The sequence below is a fragment of the Arachis hypogaea genome, chromosome 6 (genome assembly GCF_003086295.3).
Source record: "Arachis hypogaea cultivar Tifrunner chromosome 6, arahy.Tifrunner.gnm2.J5K5, whole genome shotgun sequence".
NCBI lineage: Eukaryota > Viridiplantae > Streptophyta > Magnoliopsida > Fabales > Fabaceae > Arachis > Arachis hypogaea.
In genome coordinates this window covers 9251179-9271168 of record NC_092041.1, presented here as the reverse complement: position 1 = coordinate 9271168, position 19990 = coordinate 9251179, and the positions used below count along the sequence as shown (strand labels likewise).

General features: G+C 43.6%; 1 non-coding gene across 1 annotated transcript; it reads right to left on the bottom strand.

Annotated features, from left to right (window-relative positions):
• Positions 1-5851: 5851 nt before the first annotated feature.
• LOC112695869 (uncharacterized) lies at positions 5852-8977 on the bottom strand. Its single transcript, XR_003150556.2, has 4 exons — positions 8110-8977; positions 7111-7228; positions 6706-6818; positions 5852-6087 (listed from the first exon to the last, which is right to left on the bottom strand). It is a non-coding gene; the product is annotated as an uncharacterized protein (transcript).
• Between the last annotated feature and the right edge of the window lie 11013 nt (positions 8978-19990).

Below are 19990 nucleotides of genomic sequence, written 5' to 3'. Positions count from 1 at the left end.
TGGCATTTTAATTAACCATACATGCACACATATATAACCAAACAAAATTGTATATATAACCAATCATTTTTTTCCGGTTAACAAAGTCAATCATCTTTCTTCAATAATTATATTCAATATCAGCAACATCTTTAGAAAGTAAAGGTATAACAGTTTCATCACCTCCAGACTATTCACGTATAGAAGTTTCATCACCTCTAGACTGTTGAGGTACAATTTGAAATGGATCTATGGACTGCCTAGTGGTAGCGATGAGTTGGGGAGTGGGTTTAGGTGTTGGTTCGTAGTGGTGGTAGTATGGTAATGGTGGGTGTGGTAAGAGTGCGGGAAGGGGGTCGGGGATGGAGGTCGAAATTATGAGGGTGCGGTGTGTTGCAGGGGTGGGGGTGGGGGTGGAGGTGCGAGTGGTGCCGTGGATTGCGAGGGTGGCGTTGTGGGAGCGAGGTGGGACTAGGGGAGTGGAGGTGTGAGTGGTGTGGGTGTCGTGAATTTCGGGGGTGGCGGTGAATGTGCAGAGTGGGGTGGAGAGGTGTGAAGCTTGGGATGGGGTGGCGACGTGGGTTGGGGTGGGGCTGGTGGGGTGGGGACTGGGATAGGGGGTGGTGTTGAAGGTAGGGAGAATGGCTGGGTTTGGCGGTAGGGGTTGGAGACTTTGGATGGGGGTGACGGTGAGGGTGGGTGGGGCGTGGAGCTCTGGTTATGGGTGGCGGCGTGGGTTGGGATGGGGCTGGTGGTGGTGGGAGACTGGGAATGGGGGGTGGTGGGGGCTGGCGGTTGGGTGGGGGTAGGGGTTGGTGGTGGGGGAGAGGTGGTAATTCAACCTCTCCAACATAAGCCTACAATAAAGTGGAAAAAGTCAATCATCTTTTTTTTTTGTGAACAAAGTCAATCATCTTTCTTCAATAATTATATAATAGGCCTTGTTTTTGTTGGGCTTTTTAATTAACCATACATGCACACATAACCAAACATAATTGTATATATAACCAATCAATTTTTTTTGTTAATCAAGTCAATCATCTTTCTTCAATAATTATATTCAATATCAGCAACATCTTCAAAAAGTAAGGTATAACAGTTTCATCACTTCCAGATTGTTCACGTATGAGAGTTTCATCACCTCCAGATTGTTCACGTATAGGAGTTTCATCACCTCTAGACTATTAGGTATAGTTTGAGATGGATCTATCGACTGCCAAGTGGTAACGATGATGGGGGGTGTAGGTGTTGGTGGGTGGTGGTGGTAGTGTAGCAATGGTAGGGACGGTAAGGGTGCGGGATAGAGGTGGAGTGGTGGAGGTGAGAGTGGTGCAAGTGTCGTGGGTTTTGGGAGTGGCGGTGAGGGTATGGGGTGGGGGTGCGGTGTGGGCGTGGAGGTGCTAGTGGTGCCATTGGTTGCCAGGGTGGTGGTGAGGGAACGGGGTGGGGGTGGAAGTGCGAGTGGTCCGGGTGCTGTGGGTTGCGTGGGTGGCGGAGAGGGTGTGGGGTTACGGTGGCGGTGGAGTGGGCGAGTGGGGAGGGATGGAGTTGGGGGTAGGGGTTACGGCGTGGGTTAGGGTGTGGCTGGTGGGGGTGGGGGTGGCAGTAAAGGTAGAGGGAGTGGCTGGATTTGGCGGTGGGGGTAGGAGACTTAGGATGCAGGGTGGCGGTGAGGGTGGGGGGAGAGTGGGGAGGGGAGCTGGGGCTATGGGTGGCGGCGTGGGCTGGGGCGGGGTTGGTGGGGGTGGGGGACTGGGGATGGGTGGGGCTGGTGGGGGCTGGCGGTGGGGGACTGGGGATGGGCGGGACTGGTGGTTATTCAGCCTCTCCAACATAAACCTGCAATAAAATGGAAAAAGTCAATCACCTTTTTTTTCGGTGAACAAAGTCAATCATTTTTTTTAATAATTATATAACGGGCCTTGTTTTTGTTTGGCATTTTAATTAACCATACATGCACACATATATAACCAAACAAAATTGTATATATAACCAATCTTTTTTTTCCGGTTAACAAAGTCAATCATCTTTCTTAAATAATTATATTCAATATCAGCAACATCTTTAGAAAGTAAAGGTATAACAGTTTCATCACCTCCAGACTATTCACGTATAGGAGTTTCATCACCTCCAGACTGTTGAGGTACAGTTTGAGATAGATCTATAGACTGCCTAGTGGTAGCGATGATTTGGAGAGGGGGTGTAGGTGTTGGTGCGTGGTGGTGGTAGTATGGTAATGGTGAGTGTGGTAAAAATGCGGGATGGGGGTGGGGGATGGAGGTCGGAATTATGAGGGTGCCGTATGTTGCAGGGTTGGGGGTGGGGGTGGAGGTGCGAGTGGTGCCGTGGATTGCGAGGGTGGCATTGTGGGAGCGGGTGGGGCTAGGGGAGTGGAGTTGTGAGTGGTGTGGGTGTCGTGAATTTCGAGGGTGGCGGTGAATGTGCAGAGTGGGGTGGGGAGGTGTGGAGCTTGGGATGGGGGTGGCAACATGGGTTGGGGTGGGGGACTGGGGATAGGGTGTGGCGTTGAAGGTAGGGGGAGTGGCTGGGTTTGGCGGCTGGGGTTGGAGACTGGGGATGGGTGTGGCGGTGATGGTAGGTGGGGCGTGGAACTCTGGCTATGGGTGGCGGTGTGGGTTGGGGTGGGGCTGGTAGTGGTGGGAGACTAAGGATGGGTGGTGGCGGGGGCTGGCGGTAAGGTGGGGGTAGGGGTTGGTGGTGGGGGAGAGGTGGTAATTCAACATCTCCAACATAAGCCTGCAATAAAGTGGAAAAAGTCAATCATCTTTTTTTTTGGTGAACAATGTCAATCATCTTTCTTCAATAATTATATAATAGGCCTTATTTTTGTTGGACTTTTTAATTAACCATACATGCACACATAACCAAACATAATTGTATATATAACCATCAATTTTTTTTGTTAATCAAGTCAATCATCTTTCTTCAACAATTATATTCAATATCAGCAATATCTTTAAAAAGTAAAGGTATAACAGTTTCATCACCTCCAGATTGTTCACGTATGAGAGTTTCATCACCTCCAGATTGTTCACGTATAGGAGTTTTATCACCTCTAGACTGTTAGGTATAGTTTGAGATAGATCTATCGACTGCCTAGTGGTAACGATGATGGGGGTGTCGGTGTTGGTGGGTGGTGGTGGTAGTGTAGCAATGGTAGGATTGGTAAGGGTGCGGGATAGAGGTGGAGTGGTGGAGGTGAGAGTGGTGTGGGTGTCATGGATTTCGGGAGTGGCGGTGAGGGTATGGGGTGGGGGTGCGGTGTGGGCGTGGAGGTGCTAGTGGTGCCATTTGTTGTCAGGGTGGTGGTGAGGGAACGGGGTGAGGGTGAAGGTGCGAGTGGTCCGGGTGCTGTGGATTGCGTGGGTGGCGGAGAGGGTGTGGGGTTAGGGTGGCGGCGGGGTGGGCGAGTGGGGAGGGATGGAGCTGGGGTGGGGCTTGCGGCGTGGGTTGGGGTGGGGCTGGTGGGGGTGGGGGTGGTAGTAAAGGTAGGGGGAGTGGCTAGATTTGGCGGTGGGGGTTGGAGACTTAGGATGCAGGGTGGGGGAGAGTGGGGAGGGGTGGAGCTGGGGTTGTGGGTGGCGGCGTGGGTTGGGACGGGGCTGGTGTGGGTGTGGGGGACTGGGGATGGGTGGGGTTGGTGGGGCTAGCGGTGGGGGTGGGGGTGGGGGTTGGTGGTGATTCAGCCTCTCCAACATTAGCTTGTAATAAAGTGGAAAAAGTCAATCACCTTTTTTTTCGGTGAACAAAGTCAATCATCTTTCTTCAATAATTATATAACGGGCCTTGTTTTATTGGGATTTTTAATTAACCATACATGCACACATATATAACCAAACATAATTGTATAGATAATCAATCATTTTTTTCCGATTAACAAAGTCAATCATCTTTCTTCAATAATTATATTCAATATCAACAACATCTTCAGAAAGTAAAGATATAACAGTTTCATCACCTCCATACTGTTCACGTATAAGAGTTTTATCACCTCTAGACTATTCATGTTTAGGAGTTTCATCACCTCCAGACTGTTGAGGTACAGTTTGGGATGGATCTATGGACTGCCTGGTGGTAGCGATGATTGGTGGGGAGGTGTAGGTGTTAGTGGGTGGTGGTGGTAGTGTGGTAATGGTGGGGTCGGTGAGGATGCGGGATGGGGGTGTAGTGGTGGAGGTGGGAGCGGTGCGGGTGTCGTGGGTTGTGGAGGTGGGGTTGGTGGTAGAGGTCCGAGTGGTGCTGTGGGTTGCGAGGGTGGCAGTGAGGGAGCGTGGTGGGGGTGAGGGTGGGGGGTGGAGGTGCGAGTGGTACGGAAGCCGTGGGTTGTGAGGGTGGTGGTAATGGTACGGGGTGGGGCTGGGGTGGGCGAGTGGTGGGGGTGGAGCTGGGGCTAGGGGTGGCGGCTTAAGTTGGGGTGGGCGACTGAGGATGGGGGTGGCGGTGAAGGTAGGGGGAGTGGCTGGATTTAGCGGTGGGGGTTGGAGACTGGGAATGGGGGGTGACTGTGAGGATGGGGGAAGAGTGGGGAGTGAGTGGAGCTGGGGCTGTGGGTGGCGGCGTGGGTTGGGATGGTGCTGGTAGGGGTTGGGGGCGGCGGTATGGGTGGCAGGGGCTCGTGGTTGGGGTTGGGGTGGAGGTGCGAGTGGTGCCGTGGGTTGCGAGGGTAGCGGTGAGGGTGGTGGTGGGGGTGGGGGGTCGAGATGCGAGTGGTGCGGGTGTCGTGGGTTGCGTGGGTGGCGGTGAGGGTGCGGAGTGGGGGGAGGGGTGGAGCTGGGGTGGGGGTGGTGGTGTGGGTTGTGGTGGGGCTGATGGGGGTGGGGGTGGCGGTGAAGGTAAGGAGAGTGGGTGGGTTTGGCGGTGGTGGTTGGAGACTTAGGATGCATGGTGACGGTGAGGGTGGGGGGAGAGTGCGGAGGGGTGGAGATGGGTCTGTGAGTGGCGACGTGTGTTGGGGCGGGGCTAGTGGGGGTGGGGGACTGGAGATGGGCTGGGCTGGTGGGGGTGGCGGGGACTGGCGGTGGGGTGGGGGTGAAGGTTGGTGGTGAGAGAGTGGTGGTGATTCAAGCTCTCCACTATAAGCCTGCAATAAAGTGAAAAAAGTCGATCACCTTTTTTATCGGTGTATAAAGTCCATCATCTTTTTTCAATTATTATATAACGGGCCTTATTTTTGTTGGGCTTTTTAATTAACCATACATGCACACATATATAACTAAAAATAATTGTATATATAACTAATCATTTTTTTCGGTTAACAAAGTCAATCATCTTTCTTCAATAATTATATTTAATATCAGCAACATATTCAGAAAGTAAAGGTATAACAGTTTCATCACTTCCACACTCCAAACTATTCACGTATAGGAGTTTCATCACCTCTAAATTATTAACGTATAAAAAAGTAATATTTGTAATAAAAAAATTGTTATAAAAAATCAAAATTTTGAAACAAAAAGATTTTGTAACAAAAAAAAAAAGCCGTTGCAGTATGTCCCATTACAAGAAGTTTTTGTAACAAAAAATGGAACTGTTACAATTCAAAGCGATATTTTGTAACAAATTTTTCTGATACAAAAAATCAATAGTCGTTACAAAAGTAATAACAAATTTTGATTTTCAAAATATTTTTGGTGACAATATATTTTTTCTTATCATAAATTTTTTTTACAAAATGTAACTTCATTTTTTAACATTTTTTTTCTTTAGTTACAAAATACTATTTATTTTGTAATAATTTTTTTAAATACAAATTACACATAATTTGCCAAATTATATTAGTTTTTAATTAATTAATATATTAACTAATTTACTCAAGAAGTCAACATTTATATACTATTAATAATAACATAAATAGTTCAAATATCTTTCATTTAACTAAGATTGTTTTATAAATCTTAACATATAAAGTATAAAGTACAAACTAACAAGACATATTGAAGAACCCTAACGAACTAGATAGATATATATAGGACAAGAAAAATAAGGAATTATAAATCTCCAAAATGTAACTACAAATTACAAACTCCATCATGTTCATTCAGCTCCTTTCTCATGGTCATGGAGAAGCTTCTAATAAGTGCGACACACCTGAAAATACCACCAACCAAAGCACTCACAAGTCTCAATTCTCAATTTCAATGTAATTGAAATCCATAGAAAGATGAGGAGATTTAACTTAAATGAAAAACTAATAGTGAAACAAATTTAAATAAATTCCGGCAGCATTTCAGCAGCAATTTAGCATATTTCCCAAATTCACTCAATCAAATCAATATTCATATGAATACAATAATAATTAAACAAAATTCACATATTCATCCATATGAAATAAGCAACAAAAAACTTGAGTGCACAATCTAAATTCATCATCATCATTGCACAAACTAAATTCACATAACAGCAGCAGTTCACAATTCGATTCAGAAAATTTGATTCAGAAAAGAAGAAAATCATTATCATCCAATCACAGATTCACAAAAATTCAAACAACATTCATGATCCTTCAACAAACAATTAACAAAAATTTATTCCAAACACATTCAAAACAGCAAAACTTTTCTAGACCTAATTCCTCTACAAACTATGTTCAGCCTACCTAACAACCTAGAATCCACTACAACATGCATATCTAACTAAGTCTAACTAAGCAAAATTAACAGAATTGAATGAACTTAACAGAATTGAAAGAAAAATGCAGTAAATGACCTGGGAATGTAGAAGCAGAACAGGGGAAAGGGGACAGGAAGAAATGGTGGTGAGCTCTCTCTTTTCAAGTTCTCCCTCTCTCTCTTTCCAACTGAGAATCACATCCAGAGTAGCTGCCCAAGTGAAAAACAGAACCAGGATAAAGAAAAAGGAAAAACCACAAGCAAACTCCTCATAATGTAAAAAGCTTGAAAGTAAACAAGTTTAGAAAGACTTTGGCCATTGATACTCTTGCATGTTAGACACTTAGACATTAATAGCGGCAAAAGAAATGGTTCCAAAACGGCGGTTAAAGTAGCAAGGTAGATTGCAATTTTTACAGAAACACATGAAACAATGATAGAATTAGCTATTGAATTACACCAGACAGTAGTATATCTTCAGGTAAAATTTGCTATCCCCTACCTTGTCCAAGTTTCAATATGGCTGCTGTTATAAACACACTCAGCACCTTCTTGAAGACATCACCATTAAAAATTGCACTTGGATTCCCAGATCCATTCCATGCAACAATAATCATTGCCTAATCAAATATTAGCTATTCAGAAGTAGATCTTATTTTGCATAACAATTAACGTAGAGGGGGAGTGACAACATAAATACATAACGCAATATTTATTATCTGTAAGCACAAAATGAAGAAGCCCCACATGCAATCAAAACTTCTGAAAATATCCCAAAATGACCTTATCTCTAACTAAGTCAAGCTTCAAAAGGGCTGCTGAGATAGCAAACCCTAATGGAAGAGAAGCGGAATTTGAGTAGTAGTAGTGGCGCTTGTGGCTCTGGCCGCAAGGACGCGACACCGGTTCACCTCCAGCAACGGCGAGCTCAACATTATGCAGATTTCTGCAGAAATTCTGCACAAAGTATTTCCAACAATCACACATACCAAATCCTATATTCAAGCCTAGGATTCATCTAAAACCACATTTCCAACTTTCTTTTGACTAACCAAAGTTGCCCAAGAACTCTTAATTCAATATATCACAATCTAATCAAACAAACAGTTCAATAACCACCATTTGACATAAAAATTAGAACCAGAATTTCCAGCAATCCAGTTACAATCACGATCTTAACTCAAAATCGTTCTTAAAAACCAAAATCAGCATTACCAAGCGTCTTTAAAGTCATCATTCAAACATATTTCAAATGAAGAACAAAACATGCTTTCACAATTACAAACACCCAATACATTTTCAGTGAACTTTCACACCAACATACACGTTCTTTTAGCAAAGATCTCAAATCACATAAAACCACCAAGAGACGCAACCAGTCACACATTTACTCTGCATCCAAAATCCATCATAGATCAAGCATTCATATATTTGCAATAATTCAGTAAACTTCTTAGGCATTCAAAGTTTAAAATATTTAATTTAATAAAATATCCCCTACCTTAGATAGTCGAAAACCACAAAATTAAGCGTGACTTCAACTTCGTTCCAACCCGCAGCAGCAGCAATAGCCTTAAATCAGATCAGCAACAGCAGCGGCATCTTCTTTCGATAGTGGCTCCTCTTCCACTTAGCACACAGTAGCAAGGCTCCCTTCATTGATGGCTTGGACGGCAGAAACAACTCAGGGCGACGACGATGGACCCTCGGTGGTGGCGACAGCCCAGCAGCACGGTGACAGATCTACGGTGCGACACGGAAGTTCCTGCTTCGGGTTCCTCTTTGCGGGCTCCCTTTCTCTCTTCGGGTTCTTCTCAGGCGACGGTTGTGGCTTCTATTGACGGCACTAGGGCACGACGGCGATGGCGACACCTCTCACGACAATCCCTAACAACAACGACAAGGCGATTCGGCGATGATGAAGGCACGGTGGTGACGCAGCAGAGGCTCCCTCTTCCACTGGCTCTCGCGCAATTCTCCCTTCCTCCCTGAACAGCGTCGACGGCGTCCCTATTCCTTGGCGATAAGGACAGTGGCGTGGGCGAGGCGTGGGTCGACGGCAAAGTGCGGCTCCATCCCTCTCTGTTTCGCGAGCTCTCTCTTTTCCCTTTCGATTTCTCTGTGTGTAAGTGTAGGAAGCAAGAGTGAGGAACTTGAGTGTGAGTGCGTTGGTGAGGCTGAGAGTGAGTGAAGTGAGTCTGTTTGTGGATGTATATCTGGAAAGAGGAGGACGGTGGTGAGTAAGTCACGAAGGAGGGTGAATGTGGCTCAGTAGAGAATGAACAGGTGGTAGGGGGAGGGTGTTACATGTGTGTATTTTAGAAATTGGGGTTAGGATTAGTGAATTAGGAATTAAGGTTTAGAATTGGGAATTTGGGATTGGTGTAGAGTTTTAATTTAAAAACTAAATTTAATCAATATAATTAATTTTAAGAATATTACTTATTTTTTAAATTATAAATTATTTTTTATTAAATATTTTTAATTTAAAAGTATAGATAAATAAATAAATTATTCAGATTATTGATATAATTTTTTATTATTTTTTATTACTAAAATTTTAATTTTAATTTACATAAAACAACTAATTATAATAAAAATTTATACCTAAACATTAATTAACTTAAAATTAAAGAATTTATAAAAATCAATTTAACCATTTTAAATAAATTAATCTTTTAGAGCTCAATTTAATAAAATAAACTATAATTTATTCATAATAAAAATTATTTAGATTAAATTATATAATGCTTTTATTACTAAATTTTAATTTCAAATCATATAAAATAATCAATTATAAAAAAATACACAAGAATCTTAATTACTTAAATTATATTTGTGTATCTTAGTTTTTTTTCTTTTATAATTAATTATTGATTTTATATTTATAGTTTAATTAAATTTTTTAAACTTTCACAAATTAATTTTTAGTTAACATTAAAAATTTGATTATTAATTAAAATTATATATTAATTTTTTAAAGGAATACAAAATTAATATTTACGATTTTTAAAAATTAATGAATATAAATAATATGTAAAATATTTTAATTTTTGAAAAAAATAAAATTATTCTAAAAAGAATTATATAAATAATTTTTTACTCTCAAAGTGTTTAACATTTTGAAATAATTTTTTTGTTATAAAATATACTTATATTTTATGACAAATTAAGTAACTTGTTATAAACAATGTTGAATTTTGTGACAAATTAATTTTTTGTTATAAAACAATTAAAGATTTTGAAACACAAAAATATTATTACAAAATATTTTAAATTTTTGCAATGATTTTTTTTTGTTACAAAATATTACAATATTTTGTAACAAAACACCATCTCATTACAAAAACTAACATAATTTGTAACAAAATAAAACAGATTGTTACAAAATATTATCTGTGTGGGGTGGGGGTGGGCGAGTGGTGCATGAGCCGTGGATTGCAGGGTGGGTGGGGTGGGGTGGGGGTGGGCGAGTGGTGGGGGTGGCGACATGGGTTGGGGTGGGGTACTGAGGATGAAGGGTGGCGGTGAAGGTAGGAAGGAGTGGCTGGGTTTGGCAGTGGGGGTTGGAGACTAGGGATGAGGGTGATGGTGAGGGTGGGAAAAGAGTGGGGAGGGGTGGAGCTGGGGCTGTGGGTGGCGGCGTGTGTTGGGGTGGGGCTGGTAGGGGTTGGGGGTGGCGGAATGGATGGCAGGGGCTGGCGGTTGGGGTGGGGGTGGAGGTGCGAGTGGTGTGGGTGCCGTGGGTTACGTGGGTGGCGGTGAGGGTGCAGAGTGCAGGTGGGGGTGGGGTGGGCGAGTGGGGAGGGTGGGGTTAGTGGACGTGGGGGTGGCGGTGTGGGTTGGGGTGCGGCTGGTGGAAGTGGGGGTGGCGGTGAAGGTAGGGGGAATGGGTGGGTTTGGCGGTGGGAGTGAGAGACTTGGGATGCATGGTGGGAGTGAGGGTGGGGGAAGAGTGTAGAGGGGTGGAGCTGGGGCTGTGGATGGCGGCGTGGGTTAGAACGGGACTAGTGGGGGTAGGAGACTGGGGATGGGTGGGGCTGGTGGGGTTGGGGGTTGGTGGTGGGAGAGTGGTGGTGATTCAGCCTCTCCAACATAAACCTGCAATAAAGTAAAAAAAGTCAATCACTTTTTTTTTCGGTGAACAAAGTCAATCATCTTTCTTCAATAATTATATAACAGCCCTTGTTTTTGTTGGACTTTTTAATTATCCATACATGCACACATATATAACCAAACATAATTGTATATATAACCAATCATTTTTTTCGGTTAACAAAGTCAATAATCTTTCTTCAATAATTATATTCAATATCAGCAACATCTTTAGAAAGTAAAGGTATAACAGTTTTATCACCTCCAGACTGTTCACGTATAGGAGTTTCATCACCTCCAGACTGTTGAGGTACAGTTTGAGATGGATCTTTGGACTGCCAAGTGGTAGCGATGATGGGGGAGGGGGAGGGGTGTAGGTGTTGGTGGGTGGTGGTGGTAGTATGGTAATGGTGGATGTAGTAAGAGTGCAGGATTGGGATGGTGGATGGAGGTCAGAGTTATGCGGCTGCCGTGGGTTGCAGGGGTAGAGGTGCGAGTGGTGCTGTGGATTGCGAGGGTGGCGTTGTGGGAGCGGGGTGGGGCTGGGGGTGGAGGTGTGAATGGTGTGGGTGTCGTGGATTTTGGGGTTGCCGGTAAAGGTGCGGAGTGAGGGTGGGGAGGTGTGGAGCTAGGACTGGGGGTGGCGGCGTGAGTGGTGGGGGTGGGGTGGGGGTGGAGATGTGAGTGATATGGGTGTTGTGGATTGCGGGGGTGGCGGTGAAGGTGCGGAGTGGGGGTGGGGAGGTGTGGAGCTTGGGCTGGGGATGGCGGCGTGGGTTGGGGTAGGGGACTGGGGATGGGGGGTGGCGTTGAAGGTAGGAGGAGTGGCTGGGTTTGGCGGTGCGGGTTGGAGACTGGGGAAGGGGGTGGCGGTGAGGGTGGGTGGGGCATGGAGCTCTGGCTATGGGTGGCGACGTGGGTTGGGGTGGGGGGGTGGCGGGGCTGGTGGTGTGGTGGGGGTGGATGTTGGTGGTGGGGGACAGGTGGTGATTCAACCTCTCCAACATAAGCTTGCAATAAAGTGGAAAAAGTCAAATCATCTTTTTTTTTCGGGGAACAAAGTCAATCATCTTTCTTCAATAATTATATAACAGGCCTTGTTTTTGTTGGACTTTTTAATTAACCATACATGCACATATATATAACCAATCAATTTTTTTTGTTAACCAAGTCAATCATTTTTTTCAATAATTATATTCAATACCGGCAACATCTTCAGAAAGTAAAGGTATAACAATTTCATCACCTGTAAATTGTTCACGTATGAGAGTTTCATCACCTCCAGACTGTCAACGTAGAGGAGTTTCATCACCTCCAGACTGTTGAGGTACAGTTTGACATGGATCTATGGACAGCCTAGTGGTAGCGATGATGGAGGTGTAGGTATTGGTGGGTGGTGGCGGTAGTGTGGTAATGGTAGGTGTGGTGATGGTTTGGGATGGGGGTGGAGTGGTGGAGGTGTGAGTAGTGTGGGTGTCGTGGGTTGCTAGAGTGATGGTGGGGGTGCGGGGTGGGGGCGTGGAGGTGCTAGTGGTGCCATGGATTGCCAGGTTAGTGGTGAGGGAGCGGGGTGGAGGTGGAGGTAGAGGTGCGGGTGTCGTGAGTTGCGGGGCCGGCAGTGAAGGTGTGGGGTGGGCTAGTCGTAAGGGGTGGAGCTGGGGTTGGGGCTAGCAGCGTGGATTGGGCTGGGGCTGGTGGGGGTGGGGGACGGGGGATTGGGGGTGGCGGTGAAGGTTGGGGGGAATGGCTGGGTTTGGCGGTGGGGGTTGGAGACTGGGTATGGGGGTGGCGCTGAGGGTGTGGGAGAATGGGGAGGGGGTAGAGCTGGGGCTGTGTGTGGCGTTGTGGGTTGGGGCGGGACTGGTGGGGGTGGGAGACTGAGGATGGGCGGTGGCATGGGCTGGCAGTAGGGATGGGGGTTGGTGGTGGGGGAGTGGTGGTGATTCAGTCTTTCCCACATAAGCCTCCAATAAAGTGGAAAAAGTCAATCACCTTTTTTTTTTCAGTGAACAAAGTCAATCATCTTTTTTCAATAATTATATAATGGGTGGAGGTGCTAGTTGTGCCATGGATTGCGAGGGTGGAGGTGTGAGTTGTGCGGGTGCCGTTGATTGCAGAGGTGGCAGTGAAGGTGCGGGGTGGGGTGGGTGAGTGGGGAGGGGTAGAGCTGGGGTTGTGGGTGGGGATGGTAGGGGTGGGGACTGGGGATGGGGTGCCGGTGAAGGTAGGGGGAGTGGTTGGGTTTGGCAATGAAGGTTAGAGACTGGGGATGGAGGATGGCGGCGAGGGTGGAGGGAGAGTGGGGAGGGTAGAGTTGGTGCTGGGCGTCGAGGCGTGGGTTGGGGTATGGCTGGTGGGGGTGGGGGACTGGGGATGGGGGTGGCGGTGAAGGTAGGGGGAGTGGCTGGGTTTGGCAGTGGGGGTTGGAAACTGGGGATGGAGGGTGGCGGTGAGGGTGGGGGAGAGTTGGGAGGGGTGGAGCTGGGACTGTAGGTGGCGACATGGTTTGGGGTAGGGCTGGTGGGGGTGCCGTGGGTTGCGGTGAGGGTGTGGAGAAGGGGTGGGGTGACGTTGGCGAGTGGGTGGGGGTAGCGGCGTGGGTCGGGGTGGGGATGGTGGGGGTGTGGGACTGGGGATGGGGTGGCGGGGAAGGTAAGGGGGAGTGGCAGGGTTTGGCAGCAGGGTTTGGAGCTTGGGGATGGGGGATAGCGGTGAGGCTGGAGGGAGAGTGGGGAGGGATGGAGCAGGGGTGAGGGTGGGGCTTGGTGGTTAGAGAGTGGTGGTGATTCAGCCTCTCCAGCATAAACCTGCAATAAAGTGAAAAAAGTCAATCACCTTTTTTTTTCGGTGAACAAAGTCAATCATCTTTCCTCAATAATTATATAACAAGCCTTGTTTTTGTTGGACTTTTTAATTAACCATACATGCACACATATATAACCAAACATAATTGTATATATAACCAATCATTTTTTTTCGGTTAGCAAAGTCAATCATCTTTCTTCAATAATTATATTCAATATCAGCAACATCTTTAGAAAGTAAAGGTATAACAGTTTCATCACCTCCAGACTGTTCACGTATAGGAGTTTCATCACCTCCAAACTGTTGAGGTACAGTTTGAGATGGATCTATGGACTACCTAGTGGTAGCGATGATGGGGGGAGGGGGGAGGGGTGTAGGTGTTGGTGGGTGGTGGTGGTAGTATGGTAATGGTGGGTGCGGTAAGAGTGCGGAATGGGGTTGGGGGTCGAGGTCGGAGTTGTGCGGATGCCGTGGGTTGTGGGGGTGGGGGTGGGGGCGGAGGTGCGAGTGGTGTCGTGGATTGCGAGGGTGGCTTTGAGTGAGCGGGGTGGGGTGGGGTGGGGGTGGAGGTGTGAGTGGTGTAGGTGTCGTGGATTGCGGGCGTGCGATGAAGGTGCAAAGTGGGGGTGGAAACGTGTAGAGCTGGGGCTGGGTGTGGCAGCTTCAGTGGTGGGGGTGGGGTGGGGGTGGAGGTGTGAGTGGTGTGGGTGTCGTGGATTGCGGTGGTAGTAATGAAGGTGCGGAGTAGGGCCGGGAGGTGTGCAGCTGGGGCTGGGGGTGGCAGCGTGGGTTGGGATGGGGCTGATGGGGTGGGGGACTGGGGATGGGGGGTGGCGTTGAAGGTAGGGGTGGCTGGGTTTCGCGGTGGGGTTGGAGAGTGGGGATGGGGGTGGCGGTGACGGTAGGTGGGGTGTGGAGCATTGCTGTTGTGAATTTGATAACTGACATTGGAAGCAAATTTTTTAATATAGAAATTGACTCTCTGAGAGTTTTATTTTGTATCTCTATATTTCTATATTCAACAATTATAACTGATCCTTTGTTTACTTTGTCTTTTTGATGGATTTCTTAGGTACATGTTGGCCAAATTAGTTAATTTAGCCTAAGTGACAAAAAAGTTTATTCTTTTTGTTTTAACTTTTTATATCGACACTTTCTTTTAATTTTACTAAGGCTTTGCGGAGAATGTTTGATCCATGAAATGTTTTTTCATGGCTAAATTAAGTGTAGAGATTTTGGCTTTATTTTTCATGTCCCACTTCATATTGCTCTCAGTTCAAGATTGAATTTCTAATCTAAATATATATAGCATCATATCTCATTTTTTGAATGTGATATTATTGGTATTTTAATTTTTTTTGTCCTATATTAGCAAAATCAAAATTTATCTTCTAAAATATCCTTATAAAGGCAATACGTTTATACCTCATTTATTTTATATTTGCTTGATTATTCTACTTCGATTTATCCCAAACTAATGATAAAAAACTTATAAAATCACTTGTTAATCACGACAATTATATTTTTCACTTTTCACATTTGTTTAAGATTTTATTAGGGGTGTTCATGGATCGGATAGTATCTGCAGATATCTGCACCCTTTATGGATCGGATTGCGGATATTTGCTCTAAATCTGCATATCTGATCCGTGGATCCGCATATCCGCACAATAATAATTAAAATTAAATATATATATATATATATATATATGTTTGGTATTATATTTACTTATTTTGTATGTTTTAGTTAGTAATTATTATTTATATATTGTATTATTTTATTTTTGTTATTTAGGAAAAGTTTTATTAAAAATATTTTAGAAATAAATAAGTTTAAAAGTGTGAAAGAAATATTTTTATTGAATTTTTTACATAGAAATATGATTAAAAAGAGAAGGTTCAATTATGCGGATATATCCGATATCCGATATCTAATTCGATCCGATGGGAATTGTGCGGATCGGATCGAATTTTCGGCCATATCCGATCCGATCTGATCTGTGTACGCCCCTAAATTTTGTAGTTTTTTAAATTGAATTAATTAGTTTTTGAAACATATGATTATGTATATGTTAAATATTAAGTTGGCATAGTTATACTAAAAGAAAATAATAATTCAAATTTTGAGAGAGGTATGGCAATTAAAAAAAAATCTTAATAGTTAACTAGTAAAAAAAAATCTCAATAGTTACTTTTATTTTTATATTATAATATATGTATCTATTTTTTTTTAAATTTAGTTAAAATTTGTTCTGAAAGTTGTCTAAAAAGATAAATTACTTGAAGACATAGGTATTTTTTTGTTATAATTTTGTAGGAGAACATATGACATATTGAAAACATTCTAAATGCGTGACTGATATTTTAGTTTTTTTTTTTTTTACAACAAAAGTCCTAAAATCAACTACATCATTGGCTTTAAGCCATGCTTTTTTTTAGAAAAATTATTCAAATGACAATGTTTTAGTTAGTATCAAATTTTATTGTACTTTTTGTTAAAAATGATATAATTGAAATATTGTTTATATTTTTTAGTCAATACATATTACAGGTAATTTTTTAATAAAATAATAATAGAATCTTTTTTTAGGAGCATAATCAAATTGAAAAATTTAACAAATAAAAATCTTTCACCCGTGTCATCTTCTGCTAGTACAACATATACAATAAACAGGACAAGAAGTAAAAGCCATTTATCTATGGACTTGTATAGGTGTTTGTGTGGTTCTTATGACGGACTACTGAAAATGTCCAAACATACTATATTACATAACAATACTTAAGTAGTGAGTTGTATTATTAGTTTGTTGTATTGTATGACATATAATGTTATCGTGTAGGTGTTATTGGCAGAGATAGAGAAAATTAGAGGTAACGAGGTATTGTTGAGAGATGGCAAGTGCCGCTCATTTGATTCGATCATATTCTGCACTGGCTTCAATACATCAATACAAAAGTGGCTCAAAGTACAAGACAGATTAAATAATTCGTACACTACTTCACTTATTAAACATATCTAAACTTTATATATTAATTGTGACATGGTTATACATACGAACTACTTATACATTTGGTGATGATCTTCTGAATGAGAATGGTTTAGCCAAGGCAAGTAATTTTTTAAATTACTGGAAGGGTAAGAATAATTTGTACGGTGTTGGGCTTGCACATAGAGAATTCTTTGGAGCTAGCAATGATGCTCAAAATATAGCAAATGATATTGCCTAACTTCTCAATTAACTTTCTTCGCCTATACGGTTACTTTGTAGAATAATTTAGAATAAAAAAATTTAATTTGATTAAAACTAATTAAATATATTATGAGGAGGAAAAAAATATGAAAAAGATAACTGCTACTTTCATTTATTGTCATTGTATAATTTACAAAATACAATTCAATGAGAATTAATTTGAAGTATAAAATTAGTCAAATATAAAACTAAAAAACTATATATAACAACAGTAAATAAAATAAAAATAGCTGAAAAATATCTTCCTCCAATCGTACTATATGAATAATCACCAAAATCTACTGTTGTCATGGAAATTATAGTCAAATAAAAACTGTCAAACTAATTTATATCCTCTAAAAAATGGGTTATAATTGTTCCCATAACAATGACTATCATGACAATACCAATGGCTACCCTAACTTTTATCTTATGAACTATCTTATCCTCAACTACCCACCTATTTGATATGTATTATGAAAAATTTGTAATGATGTATGTTTTTAATTTTTCAAGAAAAATTTTTATGAAACTTTCAAAAATGTTAGAAACAAACGGGCAACAAAGAGATAAAAATATAATTCCTATTTTACTCAATACAGAAACAGGGATAATAACTCCAAATCCTACGGTACTTAGAGTAACTGATATAAAATAAAGAGCATTTACCAATTTTTTTTAGAATTAATCTTAAACTTCTTATACATATAAATTATAATTCCAACAAAAAAATAAAAAAAAACATAATAAAACTAACATAAAAAATGAGGTGGTAGGATGTCCTGCAATAAAAAAATTTAATAATTAAACTATAAATTTTTTATAATTAATAAATTAAAATTATATAAAAAATAACATTAAAGAGCCATATATTAATTATATCTAAAAAAATATTTTAATTATATATTTATTAATTTTACTGTTTTAAATAATTATTTTTAATAAAATAATTAAAAAATTAGAGTTAATTTCTTTAATTATTCCTAATATTTTTCTAATATTCTTTATTAAATTTGAATAAAGAAATATAATTAAAAAAAATTTTAATGGCCGGTTTAAACATCTTATTCAATCTATGATATAAGTTTGTAACAGAAGCCTAACGTCTAGCACACACATGTAGAAAAGTTAGTTGATTTTCAATATCAGCAACATCTTCAGAAAGTAAAAGTATAACATTTTTATCACCTCCAGATTATTCACGTATAAGAGTTTCATCACCTCCAGAACGTTCACGTATATGAGTTTCATCACCTCCAGACTTTTGAAGTACAATTTGAGATGGATCTATAAACTGCTTAGTGGTAGCGATGATAGGGGTGTAGGTGTTGGTGAGTAGTGGTGGTAGTGTGGTAATGGTGGGGACGGTGAGGGTGCGGGGTGGGGTGGAGGTGGGAGTAGTGTGGGTGCCGTGGGTTGTGGGGGTGGGGTTGCGGGTCGGGGAGGGGGTGGCGGTGCGAGTGGTGTGGGTGCCGTGGGTTGCGGGGGTGGCGGTGAGGGTGCGGTGTGGGGGTGGGGTGGGCGAGTGGGGAAGTGTAGAGCTGGGGCTGGGGGTGGCGGCATAGGTTGGGGTAGGGCTGGTGGGGGTGGGGGACTAGGGATGGGGGTTGTAGTGTATGTAGGGGGAGTGGCTAGATTTGGCGGTGCGGGTTGGAAACTAAGGATAGGGTGATGGTGAGGGTGGACGAAGAGTAGAGAGGGGTGAAACTGGGGCTGTGGGTGGCGGCGTGGGTTGGGGTGGGATTGGTGGGGGTGGGGTGGCGGTAAGGGTGGTGGGGGTAGGAAGGTGGAGGTGCGAGTGGTGTCATGGGTTGCGAGGGTGGGGTGGGGGTGCAGGTGCGAGTGGTGCGGGTGCCGTGGGTTGCGGCGGTGGCGATGAGGGTGTGGGGGGAGGTTGGGGGCGGGGTGGGCGAGTGGGAAGGGGTGGAGCTGGGGGTGGGAGTTGCGGCGTGGGTTGGGGTGGGGCTACTGTGGGTGGGGTGACAGTGAAGGTAGGGAGAGTGGCTGGGTTTGGCGGTGGGGGTTGGAGACTTAAGATGCAGGGTGGCAGTGAGGGTGGGGGGAGAGTGGGGAGGGGTGGAGCCGGGGCTGTGGATGGCGGCGTGGATTGGTGGGGAGTGGGGGACTGGGGATGGGCGGGGTTGGTGGTGCTGGCAGTGGGGGTGGGGGTGGGGTTGGTGGTAGATGTGCGAGTGGTGTTGTGGATTGCGAGGGTATCAGTGAGGGAGCGGGGTCGGGGTGGGAGGGGGTGGAGGTGCGAGTGGTGCGGGAGCCGTAGATTGCGGGGGTGGTGGTAAGGGTGTGGGGTGGGGGTTGGAGGTTCGAGTGGTGTTGTGGGTTGCGACGGTTGCGATGGGGGTGGTGGTGGGGGTTGCGACGGTAGCGGTGTGGAATGTGGTGGGTGTAGAGGCGCAAGTGGTGCGGGTGCCATGGGTTACTTGGGTGGCGGTAAGGGTGCGGAGTGGGGGTGGGGTGGGCTAGTGGGGAGGTGTGGAGCTGGGGGTGGAGGTGGCGGTGTGGGTTGGGGTAGGGCTGGTGGAGGTGGGGGTGGCGGTGAAGGTAGGAGGAGTGGGTAGGTTTGGCAGTGGGGGTTGGAGACTTGGGATGCAGGGTGGCAGTGAGAGTGGGGGGAGAGTGGGGAGGGATGGAGCTGGGGATATGGGTGGCGGCGTGGGTTGGTGATAAGAAAAAAACAAACAACAGGATAGATAAAGGGGTTTTTTCCTACTAGACCTCTAAGAAACATGTTCTTAGCAACCTAGGTCACCGGAAGGGGCTCCCTACTAGACCTTCAAAGAACTTGTCCTTGACAACCTAGATCATAGGGATGAAAATTGAATCACTCAATTTTCTCCATGCAACAAGCGAAGCAAATCACTCACCTCACTTAATCACACAATAAAAACGTGCATAAAGCACTATGGGAATTTTATTCATCAAAAGTTATTTAAATTGTCTCCCCAAAGGTGTTTAAATAGGCACCTAACAACTAACTAAAAGATAAAATAACTAATTTAAATCAGATTTGATCTTATTGGATTAGATCAAATTTGATTTAAATTTTAAAATCCTAAAGATATGATAACTAATTTAAATCAGATTTGATCTTATTAGATTAGATCAGATTTGATTTAAATTTAAAATTCCTAAAAATACTACTAAGCAAATTAGGAGTAATTCAAATCTTTCAACAAACTCTAACAATAAAACAAACTAACATAAATGCCTAAAAATTCAAAAATTAATAATAAA